The following is a 17,641-nucleotide window of genomic DNA, read 5'->3' as shown; positions in this document are numbered from 1 at the left end:
AGAGAGAGACAGAGACAGACACAGAGACACAGAGACACAGAGACACAGAGACAGAGACAGAGACACAGAGAGACACAGGGGGAGAGAGAAGAGAAGTAGAGGCCGGCCATGAGCAAGTGGAGAGAGCAGGGAGGGGAATGGGGAGACAAGGGAGAGCAGGGACAAGAGGACAGATGGAGAGCAAGAGGGGGCGAGCAGCCCCTTTTATAGTGGGTCAGGCACACCTGGCGGTTGCCAGGTGACTGTGGGGCAGAGCCTAGACAAAATGCTAACAGTAACAAGTAACAGTAGCCAAGTACATGTCCCAGATTATACTCAGCATGAACTAGTGACTTTCCCCTTCCCCCTCCCCTCCCCCTCCGATCCCCCTTCCCTCCCCTCCCCTCCCTCTTCCCTCCCCTCCCCTCCCCTCCCCTCTCCTCCCCCCTTTTCTCTTGTGCTATGCCTCTCCTTCCTGCAGAGGTCTTGTTTACCTTGTGTCTGTGCTAGTCACACTTCTAGCCAGCTCCTTCCCCTTGCTTCACAAACTTGGCCTGCTCCTCCATTTCCATCGCACACCTGTCTGCTCTTTTAAAAGCATTAAAATGTACTCTTGTTTTTTTTTAGAGACCTCCTTCCCAGCTCACCTTCCAAGCTCTGTACTTGGGTTCTATCTTCCTGAGAACCTTGGGGAAAGACCGTGCTTGATCGGGAGTATTGACAGGGAAAAGGGTTGGAGTGAGGAGTGATAATGGAGTCCCTTTCCTTTTGAAGACACGAGTGACTGAAGCCACATTGCTCTAGCTCCTTCCTGTTCTTAATCCAATACCAGATCAGCTTTCTGAAACTACATGTCTTTGGGAACATTACTCTCTATTGTTTCAATTATGAGTTGTTCCAGCTACGAATTATGTTTCTTTGAATGTATTATCTCCGATTCGTAGAGCTATCCTGTGAGAGATCAACTACTGAAGGCTCCTGTCACCCTCCTGTTGTAAACGAATAAATGAAAGAGGCCACGTGATTGATCCCTTTCTCCACACAGCCAGAAAGCCATGGAAAAAGTTTTCTTAATCAGCATCTATAGGTTTCCACTTCCTCAGACCTGGAGATGAAATAAAACATAAGCCTGTGTACTAGACAGACACTTCCTTACAGAGATACCTAAGGGCACCTAGGTACCGTCAGCTCTCCAGGTGTGCCAGCACTACGGCTGAAGATTTCTCCCACTGCAGAGAGAGAAGACCTGGGGGAAGAATGTGGCTCTGCCAGACAGTGCAGTGCGAGGACTTACACATCATTTGTGTTGTGTGCGTTCCCACAAGTGATCTTGAGGTGGCTTAAAGGCTGTAGAAGGATGTATACAGTCTGTCTGTGAACACTACACCATTAGATAAAGGGGGTTTGACCTTCATGGAGTCTGCTGTTTGAAGACGGTGGGTTCTGGAAGCAATCTGTCTTGGATACCCAGGGATGGCTGCATAGCTCCCAAACTATCAGCTCTGACTTCTTTTAGTCTATGATTCTCTGTTAATGGCCAAACCCCCATCTTTGGAAACTTAGGTCCATCTGGATGGCTTTCTTTCCCTGTCCTTCCCTCTCCGATATTTCTGATATTCCTAGCCCTCCTTACCCTGTTCTCAGGTCTTTCTCTTCTGCATCCCCTCTTGCGAAGGGAGCACCTTCCCTCTGTCTTGCTACTGCAGCTGGCTTCCCAAATACTGCCCTTCTCTTGTGTCTTACATTTCTCTATTGACACCGTACTCCAATTCTAGAATTTTCTAACAAACAGATAGAGCCTTGTCTTCACCAGTTACCTCCAGACAAGGTATTGAGAGGAGTCACAGTCAGGACTCCACGGTGCCCTGAGGGTCAGGAGTCTCCTGGGCTTTCTCAGCCATGCTCCCCTGGGAACAGAGAGCAAGGTCACCTAGGCCTTCAGTGCCTGCTTCTGTGTCAAGGGCTTCCTCACAGCTTCTGCTTCTGCCTCCTTCTGATTTTAACTTGCAGTCAGTGAGAAACAAAAAGCCACAAAAATAACACATTGAAATTACTAATTTTGATTTAACTATTTCATTCTTGGGTCTCCATGACACCCAGGATACTCATCCCAAACCAAAAGCAGCAATTTTTCCTAAAATTACTAATTTGTTGGATCCAACTGGCTTAATCACACCTTCAGTGGAAGACTGCTGAAAATATAAACTCTTTAATAGGATCAATATATGAATCAATTTTCTCCTCATGTAGCCATCAAAGATTAGTTGCTTATCTTTTGTTCTTAAATAGGGAAAAAATTCAATGGGTTGTTGAGGAGCTAAAGATCCAAGAGGTTAAGTGAGTTAGTTGTATAGAGTCATGAAAATAGTAAGTGGCTTAGCTGGATTTTGAACAATGATTTAACATGCCTTCTTTATCACTTCTGTAGAATGATCTGGGAGTATAAAATAGCATGTATTTCTAAGATGTGAACATTTTAAGTGCCCTTTTTGTAAGTATCCTTTCTAAAACACACCATTTATCTTCCTAACACACATTTCAGATTTGGGGGAATCAGGAGGCTATAAACATCAACTCTTGGGTTCTGTGTAACTCTTTATCCTCCTTGTGTTTCACACAGAAGGCTCAACCCTGGGGAAGTGCTACTAAGCAATTTCTTCCTGCCTTTCTGATTTATCCATTTCTTTATTTTTCACTTTCTGCTCTGTTTAGTTGCTGGACTTGGACCACACCCTTTTTTTCCTCTACTTGGAATGTAGCCTGTGTGAGGCCCTGGGGTTCTAGGTCCAGACCCCACTGAAATGAGTTCCCAGACCATAGCACAACTGAGAACATGACAGAGGTATCATGGACCTTGGAGCTTGTATGTTGGCAGTACCACTTACCATAACTAGAACAAGGTCCGAACCCATCAAAACCTATAGTCCTGGGCAAGTCCCTAAATGTCCTAACCTTGCTCTTGGGCTCCTGTAGTTCAGCTTGGGGCTCCATGTTCTTGCTAACTGAGGTGTGTCAACCTAGGATATGGTTTTGTGCTTAAAAGCTCACCCTGAGAAAGGCTTTGGGCTACACTGTGATCCTGAACACCCAATATAGACACCTGTCAGTTACTAAAGGCTTTCTATTGGCTTGGACCTGTGCCCCAGTGATTGTCTCTGGTGGATACCTTACTACACCCCTACCATCAAAGCGGAGGAGAGGGAACAGCAGCTTGCAACCAACTGCATCTGTGTCAGAATCTCATCATGTGCTTGCTTGTTTTCTTGTGTCTCCCAGGGTTCCCTTCCAATCTAGATACAATAGCATCTCACATGTTGAATGTGGCATCCTAACAACAAGAATTATAAATGGCCACCTGTGGTTACTTTAACTGCTCTTCATCTTTAAAACAAAGAAGACAGAGCCATGTGTCATCTAAAGTTTCATTGTCATCAGGAAATGGGGCCACAGTGGTTTTTCACTAGCTCAGTGGTGCTTGTCTTAGTTACGGTTTATTCTGCTGTGAAGAGACACTATGGCCAAGGCCACTCTTATAAAGGCAAACATTTAATGGGCCTAGATTCCAGTTTCAAAGTTCAGACCATTGTCATCATGTCGAGAAGCATGGCAGCCTCCAGGCAGATTTGGTGCTGGACAAAGCAAGAGTTCTACATCTTGACCCAAAGGCAGCTGGGAAGAGACTGAGTCACTTGAGCACACAGGAGACCTCAAAGCCCCACATGTACAGGTCACACCTCCTAATAGTGCCACTTCTTATAGGCCAAGCATATTCAAACCACCACAGTATTGTTGTTAACAGCATCTCTGTAATACTAGCCTTGAACTTGAGACTCCCCTGCCTCAGCCTCCTAGTGCCAGAATTACAGGTGTGAGCCACCCAGAGCAGGCTCTCTGGTGAAAGATCTCAACTGTACCTGAAATTAGAAGGCTCAGAGCAAGGTGTGAATTGTTTCTTAGTATTTAGTTCCCCATGTGACTCGGGACAGGGATGGTCCTGAACCATTCCCATCCTTACAGATACCTCCAACGCTCTGAAACCACACAGGCTATTGCCTTTCCATCTTCCCCGGTACTAAAATTATCCCCTCTGCCTTCAGATGGATAGAGGTTTTGTTCCTGGCATCTCCTAGTGGGAATAGGAGTCTCCTTCTGGGCTGAGTTGAGGCCAAATTGAGCAGGAGGCTCAGCTGCTATTTCAGACCCAGATGAATTTGGGCTATGGTGCCTGGAGGAGATCCAGGGTGTTTGCTTTTAATTATCAAGTCTCTCATGGTCCTCGGGACTGGCTGCCTCTGGGACATCCCCAAGGGATGAAATCCACATCAGGAAGGAGAAGCAACCGTGTGCTGCTAGTGGAATTCCACAGAGGCACATTGTTTCCACTGCTTAAGAACTTTTTCAAGGTCACTGAACAGGCCTGATACAGGGCACTCTGGTCAGGCTGGGGATGGAGGGATGGAGTGGAATTTGGGTCTCGGGTTGTAAATGTACTACTAGAGTTTGTGATTTATTGATCTAATGTGTGATGGCTATTTTAACCTTTTCTGTATGAGACTGAAGGCTATTAAGTTGTCTTTGTATATCAACAAACATATCCTTTTTAATTATGTATTCAGTGAGTGCTCTTTCTGTTTGAGATTCATCAGATCTTATCAATGACCGAACATCACCTCAAAGTTAAAAAACATCCTTTGCCACCTAAATGCTTCCCAGACTTGTTCACCCCATTATCAGAATCATTCTCCACCCAAGTTCAACTGATTTACTATAAACCCCACCATTAATTTTTAAACCATTCAGGAAAGAGGAGCTCAGTCTGGACACTGAGTTTTGGCCAAGGTTGTTTCTGAATGGGTGCATAATTAAGACTCAAGACAAATTGAGTTACCAGACAACTTTATGAGCATGACTTTTTAAAGCTACAACAAATGCTAACTGGGGCTTTCCAGAAATGGCAATGTGCTCCAATCTATTACCTATCAACTGTCCTGGTTTTATTTGTGATGGAAACCAGCCACAGAATCTGGATGCTATTTTTAAAGGAGTTAGACAAACATGAGGAATTTCTAAGAATAGTAGTGACCATATATTGGTAGCCAATTAAGGTATTTATCCCTGCTCACTGTTCTCTTATAGCTAATCCCTCAGCAGGCTTGGGGAGCTGAATGTTATTTGAACAACCGCAGGAAGCAAAGGCATTGCTGCCAGTTTATGCAGCAGCAGACACGAATAACTACTCTGCAAGGACCCTAGAATATGGAGCTACCAGTTTGTTCTTTCTTGGTGGCAACTGAAGGAAAAACATGGCTGGCCTACTTCTCAGAATACAAAGGACACAAGAGCCACTGACCGAAGAAAAACAAGGACATCCTTGCTTGAAACATAGCTTTAGGGGCTGGAGACATGTCCCCCTTGGTAAAAGTGCTTGCTTTCAAAGCAGCAATTAGACCTCTAGGGGGGAAGAAAGCCTGATGTGCTGGCATAGAGTTGTCATTCAGGAGCTGGGAGAGGTAAGGGCAGGTAGATCCTGGTAGCTCCAGTTTAGAGAAACCAGACTACAACTAAAACTGGATAGGAGCTGAAAAGGACCCTATTATTATATAATATTATATTATATTATATATTAATATGTTATATTATATATTATTATAAAATATTATATTGTATATAATTTATATATGAATATATATATATATGTATGTATGTATATATATATTCATATATATTTCAGCTTTTACAAGCCTCCAAGGTTTATGGTCTTTTCGAAGGAGGCATGAAGGAGGTTAGGGGAGGATGGGAGGAAAAAAAATGAAGAGGAAAATAAATGTTGTTGCCACACACAGTAAGTAAATTCAGTTTCCCACTGTATACTAGCTCATTTAGTCCCCACAGCAACGCCGTAAAGTATTACTACATGTCTCTAAAGGAGACTCATGGAATCTCAGCAGCTCGCGCCAGGCTTGCCAGATAGTGTGCTGCAGACCCTGCACTTGAAAGCTGCACGCGGGATGCCTCTGCTTGTCTATGTACTCCTTACAGAGCTGAGAGGCAGAGGAGAGGAGGCTCCTGCAGTCTGCCTGCTCACTGTTTAGCACCCATAGCATCTTAAGGGTTAAGGTAAAATTAACCCTTATTGTGCCCCTATAGAGGAAACCACACATGATGACTATCTGTGCTTGTCAACTTGACCACACTTGGAATTAAGGAAACCCAAGCACCTGGGCACACCGAGGAGGGATTTTTTTTTCTTCATTAAATCATTTAAAGTGGAAAGACCTACTTTAAATCTGGATCTTTTGAGGTGTGAAGATACATCTTTTGTTTGTTTATTTGCTTGTTTTTAGAGACAGGATTGTTTTCTGTGTAACAGTCCTGGCTGTCCCAGAACTCTGTTTGTAGACCAGGCTGTCCTCAAACTCACACAAATCCTCCTGCCTCTGCCTCCAGAGTGCCGAGGTCGAAGGTGCGCTCAAGATCTACCTTTAATCCAGATCTTTGGAGGTGGGAAGATCCCTGTTCCATCTGGGCTGCACCTTCTGCTGGCAGCCTAGATAAAGCACATGGAACACGAGGAAAAAGGACAAAGCACTCTTTGCCTGGGTGCTTTCAGTCTTGCTAGCAAGTCCTTTCCTTTGCTAGCATCAGAGCCTGCTTCTTTAGGATTCTAGCTTACGCTGAAGACCAGCCGAGATAGCCAGCCTTGTGAACTAAAGGAGTACTGGATTCTTGCACCTTCAGTTGGTAAACAACCATTGTTAGACTAGCTGGACCATGGTCTATAAGCCACTCTAAAAAATACAAAATATATATATATATATATATATATATATATATATATATATATATTGCATATATGTATATATATTGCATATATGTATATATAATGCATATATGTATATATACATATATATGTGTGTGTACAAATGTATATATATATATATATACACACACACATACATACATAATTAATGAATTGTTTTGCACGTTGGTAATCCTAAGACATTTGTCTCACTGGAAAAAAACAATCTTGCCTTCAGGAGCAGAGTGTGCAGAGCCCACAGTGAGACTGTAACTGTAAACAACCTTAGCCTAATGGATCCTCTGAGGGCTGTGTGACTTCACACCTGTCTGTGGAGCTGTGGTGGAGAGTGGTTCCAGTCTGGTAGGTGTCACCTTATTTGCCCGGGACTGTCTTTCACATTGGTGCTGACTCTGAGGGGAGCCAACCCAGGTAAGGAGAGGGAGGTGAACGAGTCCTTCCTGAAAGCTACTCTTCTACATCACACTGCCTCTGTGCTGCCCCCTCCAGAAAACAAGGGGGGCTGCCCTGATAAACCAGAATGCTAATTACAACCATTACCTAAAGCAACCAATCTTCCTTGACAAGGGCTGGAGCTGTCGGATACTAAGCAAAGCTCGTGTTTCATTTTAGTACAAATTACTTTTCCGTCCCCCTTTGACAAATGCCTCAATTTTGATCTCAGCTTTGCTCTTAGGATGGACGTGTAATTATCTGCTCTTGTTTACAGCAACAAAGGTCAGGTTATTCAGCAGATATTAATAACCACTGCTCTAAGAGTCCTCTTCCGGCTCATCTTGCATGCTGAGCTTTGCCCTAATTTCAACCTTGTGAAATGTTTATGAGGCTGAGGCTATACCCTAACTAACTCTCTAACACTCTTATTAACTCTCTTATCTGTGGTGATAACCATGCTCAGCCAAGTTTCCCTTTTTTATTAAACCAAATTACTAAGCCTTAGGAAAGCATTGCCTCAGGCCACGGGGTTAAGGGAGTCCATCTGGGTCAAACTGGAGACTATACCTGATTCATTGGGGCCTTCGTGATTTGAAGAGTCCAAAAGGGCATGGCCAAAATGGAATTCGGGAAGATCTTGGCAGCACTAACAAGGTAGAAGGTTCAAGGTAGCCGCATGGAAAATTTGTATCATTCTGAAAAGAAAATCCAATTGTCCTACTTAGCTTCAGCTAACAACTTGATACAATTTAGAATCACTAGAGGAGAAAGTCCCAAGGGAGAAATGTTCAGATGACATTGGCCTGTGGGCTTGTCTGTGAAGTATTAGCTTGATTATTAATTGATGTAGGAAGGCCCAGCCCACTATGGGTGCTACCATTTCTAGGCGGGGGGGCCTGGACTATATAAGAAAATGAGCCAAAGAGTGAGCCAATAAACAGCTTTCTTTATTGCTTCTATTTCTGCTTGATTTCTTGCCTCACCTTCTTTCAATAATTGACTGTGACCTGAAAGTATAAACCAAATAAATCCTTTCTTCCATTAGGTTGCTTTTGGTCAGAGCATTTTTTCACAGCAGTAGATAACCAAATAGAAAATATACTAATGTTCTGCCTGTAGCATTTCTTCCACACTGCCACTACAACAGTGTGTGCTATTTAGTAACAACTGTCCATTAGTTACAATAGCGTGTGCTATTTCATAACAACTGTCTGTCTAGACTCTCACCTGCTGCTTGCTATCTCTATTCTCCCTCTGCTGTTTCAATTCCTGCATTGCTTTTCCATCTAGACAGTGCACAGACTGAATGTTCACCTGGTTAATCTGAACACAGCTACTTGTGCATTTCAAGAGCACGAAGAGAAAGATCACACCAACTTTGGTATGTCTTAGTCACAACTGTCCCACTAGGCTGGTTCTAGTTCTGTGACTGGGGAAGGGACCTGTGCATCTTCCGCTTCATCAGCTGGCTTGCTGCAGTGTTGAAAGCAGACAGACCCACACACTGCTTTCCCACTCCACAAGGCCACATGCTTTCCAGAGTCCCATGGACCGTGCTGATAGACAGCTCACACACACACTGATTGCAGCTTTCCTCAGCTCTGGAGTGGAAGAGGGTCAAGTAAGTACTTCTGCAGGGATGGAAGAACAGATTTATTACTCCTGTGCGAGCCCACTCTGGGGCTGAGATAGGCAGCAAGCTGTTGATATAATTAACCAGAGGTAAGCACAGTATACGAGCTGTCTTTAGATAAACAACAGCACTTTATCCAAAATGGAATGGAGTCATGGGATTCTTAAAAAATAATCCATTAATTTTGCAACAGAAAAGCTTTGGAAACTCTCACCAGACACTCTTAGTTTAGAAAAAGAAGAAGAACAAAAGTTATTTGATGATACTGGATTTTCCCTGCGGATTAATGTTGCCCTCTCTAAGCTTGTCCATGAGATCTGGTAAGAAGAAAAATAACCGAACACTGGAAAACAACAAAACCTGAAGAAAGAAAGGCTGGGGGAGGCGGGAGGAGTGGAATGATTAAAGCAAGGTGTGCTGACATGTGACCGTGAGGACGTGAGGAAACCCATCACCTTGTATGTTTTTTTTTAATTAAAGGTAGATTTTTTTTCTCACACAGAATATTCAGGAACAGCATTACAGTTTTCCCTCCCCTGACTCCTTTTAGATCATTGCCTCTTCCCCACACATCCAAGACCACATTAGAATATAGGCAGACATCCGAACTCATTATGCGGTATAAAAGCCAACAAACCCAACTAGGACAAAACAAACAAACAGGGGAAAAGAGCCTCCCTAAAAAAGAAAAGAAAATCACAGGAAACACATACAGACTCTAACACACACACACACACACACACACACACACAGACACACACACACACTTCACCTAAAAATTAATTAGAAAAAAAAAGATATCAAGAATGAAAACTTGAATTGTAAAAATTGCTTAAAATTCTTCCTTTGACCTCTTTCATCTAGTTCTCTTTCAATGATGCTTCAAACCAACATTTAAAAACTTGTCTGTGGAAGAAAATATTAAGTTGGAAGTGGGCTTTCTGAAGTATGCTGAGCTAAAAATAAATATTAACAGGTGTTCTTGCTTTCAGGCTCCTTGGTGCGTCTCACAAGCTGGGGCGTATGTGGCTATTTAAAGAGAAATGTTTGAGGAGATATTTCTCCATTGTCTCCAACTACATTCCCCGTACCAGGAGTTTATGTCTTGGTTGGCGGGGAAGCTCAAGAAGTTGGTTCGAGAAAGGTGGTTAGACCATTGGGTAGGATTACCCCAGAAGGGACCAGTATAGTTTGCATGGGACTCCACAATTAGTTCCCTCACAGCGGGTTTGATAAATCACTCTCTGGCTTCTTATTGCCCATGAAATCATTACTTCGTATCATGTTGCCACCTGCTGTGAGGCCCTCATTAGAAACTAAACCCATGGACTCACTGTCAGTGGTGTCATAGCCAGCAGTCGCCTAGGGAGTTTCCTTCTCTGCTAAGGGCCCGCTACTCGGGATGAGCTAGAGTGAAGCAAAGTTAGCAAGTTTATTAACTAGGTACACAGAGGGTTGGAAAGGAAAAGACAATCCCAAGGTGTGGATTCAAGCACCCTGAGAGAATCCTGCTCAGGTGTTTTTACAATGGCTCTATTCACGACCGTGTTTTACATACACACACACACACACACACACACACACACACACACACACACTCCTGGGCTTTCTGCATCACATTGATTAGAAGATCTGATTTACAAAGTTTAAAAGTTAAATGAAAATATATGGGCTACTGGGTCTATGCAATCATATCTACGCAGGCTTTAGTACCTGGTTAATTTTGATCATTATAATATCCAAGAGTCATCCATTTTATCATGTGTATAGATAGCTTGGCTCTTTCAGTTGTCAAGTGGTATAATACTATGTGGACACCCTGCTCTTTGTATGTCTGTTTACCTTAGTCATCCAAACATGTTTCAAAATTGGGACTTGCATATAAATGGCTATAAGTTTCTCATAAAAATACATGAGCTGGTTAACTCATTTTCTGATCTAAAATTTTTTTTTCTTTTTATCAACCAGATTGTAAGGTGGTTGTCTTAGTTAAGGTTTTCATTGCTGTGAAGAGACACCACGACTGACCAAGGCATCTGTCATAAAGGACTAACCTTAAATGGGGCTGGCTTGCAGGTTCTGAGGTTCAGTCTGTTATCATTATAGCAGGAAGCATGGCAGTGTCCAGACAGGCATAGCACTGAGATGCTGAGAAGTCTACATCTTGTTCTGAAGGCAGACAGGAGAAGACTGACTTCCAGGCAGCCAGGAGGAGGGTCTCAAAACTCATCCTCATAGTGACACACTGCCTCCAACAAGGCCACGCCCACTCCAACAAGGCCATGCCTATTAATTGTGCCACACCCTGCGTCAAGCATATACAAACCACCACAGTGGTTTAATGAAGTGAAGCCTACGTATTAGCTTTAGAGATGAGACAAGACAACTAACATGCTAACCTTGGAATACAGGCACTCTGGACCTGAGTGACACGGCTGCTTTGTTGTTTTCACACTGTAGTTTGAGACAGCCACAGGAAACACACCTCATGTCCTAGGCAGTTTTACCTTGATCAGCTGGGTGGAAATTCCTTGGCTCTTAACAGCAGAGACCAATGAGATCCCAAGGGAAGGGGTTTCTTTCCCATCTCAGGCCCCTTGGGTTCTCTTGTCTTTCTGTTGCCTCAGACCCATCTTGTACTTTTATCCTCTAAAACTCCCAGTTAGATGAACCTCTAAACAAAGTATCTTGCCTCGAGTATTATGTTGTAGCAACGGAAAGGCACCAAAGAAATTGGGCAGCTGCTATTAAAAAAACAAAACAAAACAAAACAAAACAAAAAAAACCCTGAAAAGCTAGAAGCCAGCTCTGAGATATGTAGCAGGCAGAGGGTGAAAGAGTTTGAAAGCAAACTTTAGGGAAAGCCTGGAATGTGGGAAGCAGAGTGCTAGAGGCAAGCCTGGTGGTGAGGGCTCAGAGGGTGGAGAGACAAGGAAACTAGATCCTCGTGGAACTGCTGATCATATTGGAAGGTGGAGAACAGCCTGCCCATCTTCAAAGCAGCAAAAAGCATGGCTATGATTTTCTCCTTGCCCTAACCTAGGTCTTTGAGGAAAGCCAATTTTTAAAAGCCACGACCTAGGATTCTCAGTAAAGATATTCGGAACTGAGAGTCTAGTACTCGAAGCCCATGCTAGGGCGATTGTTGATTGATTTTAATTAGCTTACAGTGAGACTCAGGGAACAAATGCAGGAAAGATTTACTGAAGGGTTTGCTTGATTAGGGAAGGGCATCCAAGTACATGGCCAAGCGACTGATTGTCGGATGGAGAGAAGAGAGTGAAAAGCTGGGTGTGGTTCCACTTATCTGTGATCCAAGTCCTTGGGAGGCTGCGGCAGGAGGAGCATGGATTTGAAGTCAACTGTGACTACAGATTGTGATCCTATCTAAAATCAATGAAAAGGCGGGGGGGGGGGGGGGGAGAGTAGAGGAGTGGGATGGAATGGGGGAGGAAAAGAGGGAGATGGTAAAGGGAGACTGGGGAGGGAGATTAGTATGCTAATTAATCATCAGTACAAATGAAAAGTTTGCTTGATGGCATCTCACAAATATTTGAGGCAGTCTTTCCTAACATAGGGCCAGAGACTCTATACTTCAGGGGATAACCTCTGGGCACCAGCCCCCAAAAGGCTGCTTCGTGATCTTGCTCTCTCCTTTCAAGGAAACTGTTCTGTCCTGGCTAGTTTTATATCAACACGACACAAGCTATAAGAGAGGAAAGAAAGAACCACAAGATTGAGAAAATAAGATCAGGTAGTAAGCAGGCAAAACTTTAGAGCATTTTCTTAATTATTGATCCACGAGGGAGGGCCCAGCCCATTGTGGATGGGGACGTCCCTTGGCTCATGGTCCTGGGTTCTATCAGAAAACAGACTGGGCAAGCCATGGGGAACAAGCCAATGAACAGCACCCCTCCATGGCCTCTGCATCAGTTCCTGCCTTGTTTGACTTCCTTCATGATTTCTTTCGATGAAAAACAGTGATGTGGAATTATAAAACAAATCAGTTCTTTCTTCCCCACTTGCTTTTAGTAATGGGGTTTCATAGCAAAAGTCACTCTAACTAAAACACCCTCTACTGCCATCATGGCTGTGGATCAAGCAGGCCTATATCCAGCTCATGACAGCACTAGACCTTGGGCTAACTTATTGTATTTACTTCTGCAAGTACACAATCTCTGTCTCTCTCTCTCTTTAGCCCTGTCTGTCTGTCTGTCTGACTGACTGTCTGTCTGTGTATATCTTTAGCTCTCTCTCTCTCTCTCTTTTTCCCTCTCTCTCCCTCTCTCTCCCCCTCTCTCTCTCTCTCCCTCTCTCCCTCTCCCTCTCCCTCTCCCTCTCTCTCCCCCTTGGCTCAGAGAACATGGTGAAAAAAGTTAGAAAGATTGTAGGATCTAGAGATTGGGGAGGACAGGAGGACAGGAGAAAAAAAAAACCAAATGGTGTTTCCAGTACCTTTCAGGGCCATTTTACTCATATACCCACAGCAGCTGTGGATGCCTGCACAAGACCTACAGAGGATCAGGACAATCAGAATTCCAGCATGGTTAGGGAAGAGGACTGTCAAGGTCCTACCCACCCTTAGCTGAGGAGCTATCAATAGTTGGTGGCTGTGCAGGCAGGGAGAGTCTCTGTTTTTATGAAGTCCCTGATAGACTGCCCATGCCTTAGTATATAGTCCTGCACCCATGCACATATGGGCAGTAGGGATTGGAATCCATAGGCTATAAAAAAAAAATAGGGACCTAAAGATAGGTGTGTGTGTGTGTGGGGGAAACACAGGGTAGGGAGGTCATGGGAGAGTTGGGGGAATAAAGAGTATATATGATCAAAATAAATGGTACATATGTGTGAAATTATCAAAAACAAATGAAAGTACACATTTTTAAATGTCTACATGTTGCAAGGAGTCATTTGGCTGTAAAAGGAATTTGAAACTCCAAGACTGTTATGCTATGGATGTGAGTGGGTCACTGAACTACAGCGTAAGGTCAGTTCATCTCAGGCTTCTGCAACTGTTGTCCATGTTACATAGAGTATATTATGTATTCTACAGGTGAGATACGTCGGCTATGATTGTATGTATATAGAAAAAGGCTACAATAGTGGTTAATAAAATGACTTTTGGTTCAAGGGACAAAGAGGTTGTTTTTTTTCCCCATCTTGAAACCCTAGCTGAACTTGAGAATGGCTCAGTGGTTGAGAACACTAACCTCTTGACATGGCTTCTATTTCCAGCAACCACATGGTAGCTCCAGTTTCAGGAGACCCAATTCACTCATACAAGACACAAATATGATGCAAAAACATACATGTAGGCAAAACACCCATATTCATTAAAGATGGATAGAAAGAAAGAAAGAAAGAAAGAAAGAAAGAAAGAAAGAAAGAAAGAAAGAAAGAAAGAAAGAAAGGAAGATAGGTAAGAGATAGGTAGGTAAGAGATAGATAGTAGATAGATAGATAGATAGATAGATAGATAGATAGATAGATAGATAGGAGATAGATAGATAGATAGATAGATAGATAGATAGATAGATAGATAGATAGATAGATAGGAGATAGATAAATGAGAGATAGATAGTGTCTTAGTCGGGGCTTCTATTCCTGCACAAAACATCATGACCAAGAAGCAAGTTGGGGAAGAAAGGATTTATTCAGCTTACATTTCCACATTGCTGTTCATCACTAAAGGAAGTCAGGACTGGAACTCAAGCAGGTCAGGAAGCAGGGGCTGATGCAGAGGCCATGGAGGGATGCTGCTTACTGGCTTGCTTCCCCTGCTTTGCTCAGCTTGCTTTCTTACAGAACTCAAGACCATCAGCCCAGGGATGGCACCACCCACAATGGGCCCTCCTACCCTTGATCACTAATCGAGAAAATGCCTTATAGGGGGATCTCATGGAGGCATTTCCTCAAGGGAGGCTCCTTTCTCTGTGATAACTCCAGCTTGTGTCAAGTTGACACACAAAGCCAGCCAGTACAGATTGATAGATGATAGATAGATAGAAGATAGATGGATGGATTGATGAATAGATAGATAGATATGATAGATAAATGATAGTGGATGGATAGATAGATAAATAGGTAGATAGATGATAGAGAGGTAGATAGATAGATAGATAGATAGATAGATAGATAGATAGATAGATAGATAGATAGATAGAGCTTTAAAAGCAGAAACCTTAGCATGGCAGTGTCTGCATTAGAGTGATTGTCCCTTTCTCTCTGATGTGCCTTAGGGAGGTATAGATAATAACTCATCCTTCATTGCCCCTTGTCTTTTGCTTGCTGTCCTCTCCATCTCTTTTCCATTTTCTTTAAAGCAAGCCACACAACAGAGGTAGGTGACAGGAATTCTAGGTGCCACTTTCCTTACTACCAGAACTTGTGGAAAATGCACAAATTGCTTAGGTCTTCTGTGTATAACAAAATCACCTCGTAATTTAGAGGCTTACACTACACATATACATTGTCTGGGAGTTCCTGAAAGTCAAGAATCCGAGGGGGGCCTTGCAGATGTCTCTGGCTTTCCATTGTTCTGGAGTGGCTGAGCTAGGAGACTCTCCGTGCTGTGGTCTGGACTGAAGGCTGGGCCTGTTCGGATGGCAACTTCTGTGCTCACTCACGTAGTTTAGGACATGAGCCAGTCGCTGTGACTTACTGGTTTAAGTTCTCAGTTGATTGCTGCCCCTACTCCCTCACATTTTCCCCAAGGACAAAGGCTCTGAGAGACAGAGCAAGGGTGAACAAGGCAAAGCACAGTCTATCAACCCAACTTGGAAATATTGTGTTCTGTTATTGTCTATCTCTAATCCCCTTCCTCCTTACACTTAGGATGAGGGAATTCCTTATGGGCATGAATCCCAGGAGGCAAGGATCTTAAGGGTCTGCCCTAGAAAGATTTTTCTCTACCCAATCTCTTCATAGAAGGGGCCTGCTCCTCTAGAGGATCAGAACTTGGTTCCCAGCACCCATGTTGGGCAGTTTGCAACTACTCAAAATTTCAAATTTGGAGACTCCGACTCTCTCTTCTGTTCTTGTGGACACCAGCATTCATGTAACAGTCATACAGACAGAAAGATAAATTGTTTTTTAAAGGTAAATCTCTATTTTTAGTAACATGGACACTAACAGTGAAAGATAATAAAGAAATAGATGGATAAGATATCAACATGTATATGGAGAGAAGTAGTGTGCCAGACTAAGAAAGAGTAATTACAACCTATACTTAAATGATATTTTAATGGGCTTACTCTATAAGGAGCTATATATAAATCAATTAGAGAAAGCAGAGAATGCCAAAAAACCTGTTTATGATTTTTTTTAAAAAAATTGAAAAGAAAAATAGATGCAGTAACACAAGTTATGTAAAATCTGAAAATTAAAACAACCTTAAGCCCCAGCATTAATTAGTCTCTTTAAATCGCTCTGGTTCTTTTCAGTAACAGCAGCCAGCGTTATTTGGGGCTTTCTGACTTTTGCAGGAAGCAAACGTTTATTTCCTTTCCCCAGGGAATGTTGTGACAAGGTGCATCTGATACCTTCTAGAACAAGAGGGGACTTTGCTGAGTAAGACTAGATATTGAGTGAGGTAGAATGAGCCTGCTTAAGAGATGGAGGTGTGGGTGGGTCAGCCCAGGAGATGGAGGTCTGAGTGGGAGATGGAGGTGTGGGTGGGTCAGCCCAGGAGATGGAGGTCTGAGTGGGAGATGGAGGTGTGGGTGGGTCAGCCAAAGAGATGGAGATTTGGGTGAGTCAGCTCAGAAGATGGAGGTATGGGTGAGTCAGCCAAGGAACTGGAGGTGTGGGGAAGGTCAGCCCAGGAGATGGAGCTGTGGGTGGGCCAGCTTAGGAGACAGAGGTATAGCCAGGAGATGGAGGACCAGGCTTCCTGATCTCTCCGCCTCCTGACTCATTCTCTTCTTAAGATCTGGGGTTCCATCTTTTCCATCTTCATCTAGACATTAGCTATTCTTGCAGAAGTTTTGGGTTCAGTTCCCAGCACCCATAGGACAACCCATAAATTCCTATAATTATAGTTTCAGGGGATTCCATACCTTGTTCTGAACTGCATGGGCACTGCATGTGTGTGGTACACACACACACACACACACACACACACACACACACACAGAGTCAGGCATGCACATGTGCACTTTAAATAAAGAAATAAAGCAAAACACCAGGGGTCTCTCCTTGTCCCCTCTTTTTTGTTTCCTACATATTCTCAGAAACTTTTCCATCTCAAACTCTTCATCCTCCACAATCCTCTAAACAACAACAACAATAATGACAACAATCAAATAAGCAAACCAGAAGAACAGGGTTGGATACATCGTGGCAAGAGCTTACTCTCTGGAAACAATTTATTCTCTACTTTGGTTCCTCTTGCTGTGGTAAAACATTGACCAAAAATTGACTTGGAGATAAATGAATTTAACTCATCTTACATTTCCAGGAAATAGTTTATCATAGAGGGAGCAAAGCTATTCACTGACTTGTTCAGCTTGCTTTCTTAAACAACTCAGGAAAATCTGCATGGGGATGGAATGACCCACAGTGGGCTGGGTCCTACGACATCAATCAGCAATCAAAACATGCCCACAGACCAGTCTGATGGTAGCAAGACATTATATGTCTAAGTTTTTACCAAGCTGCAAAAACTAATCAGAATGGCTTGTTTTATTTTAACTTCTTTTCTGTAGAATATTTTTAACAATAGAACAGGAAGGGATAAGTCGGATTAAGGATGGAAATGTTGGTAAAGGAAG

The sequence above is a fragment of the Mus pahari genome, chromosome 9 (assembly GCF_900095145.1).
Source record: "Mus pahari chromosome 9, PAHARI_EIJ_v1.1, whole genome shotgun sequence".
In the NCBI taxonomy this organism is placed as follows: Eukaryota; Metazoa; Chordata; class Mammalia; order Rodentia; family Muridae; genus Mus; species Mus pahari.
The sequence above is the reverse complement of the archived record's forward strand: the minus strand, read 5'-3'. Positions refer to the sequence as shown.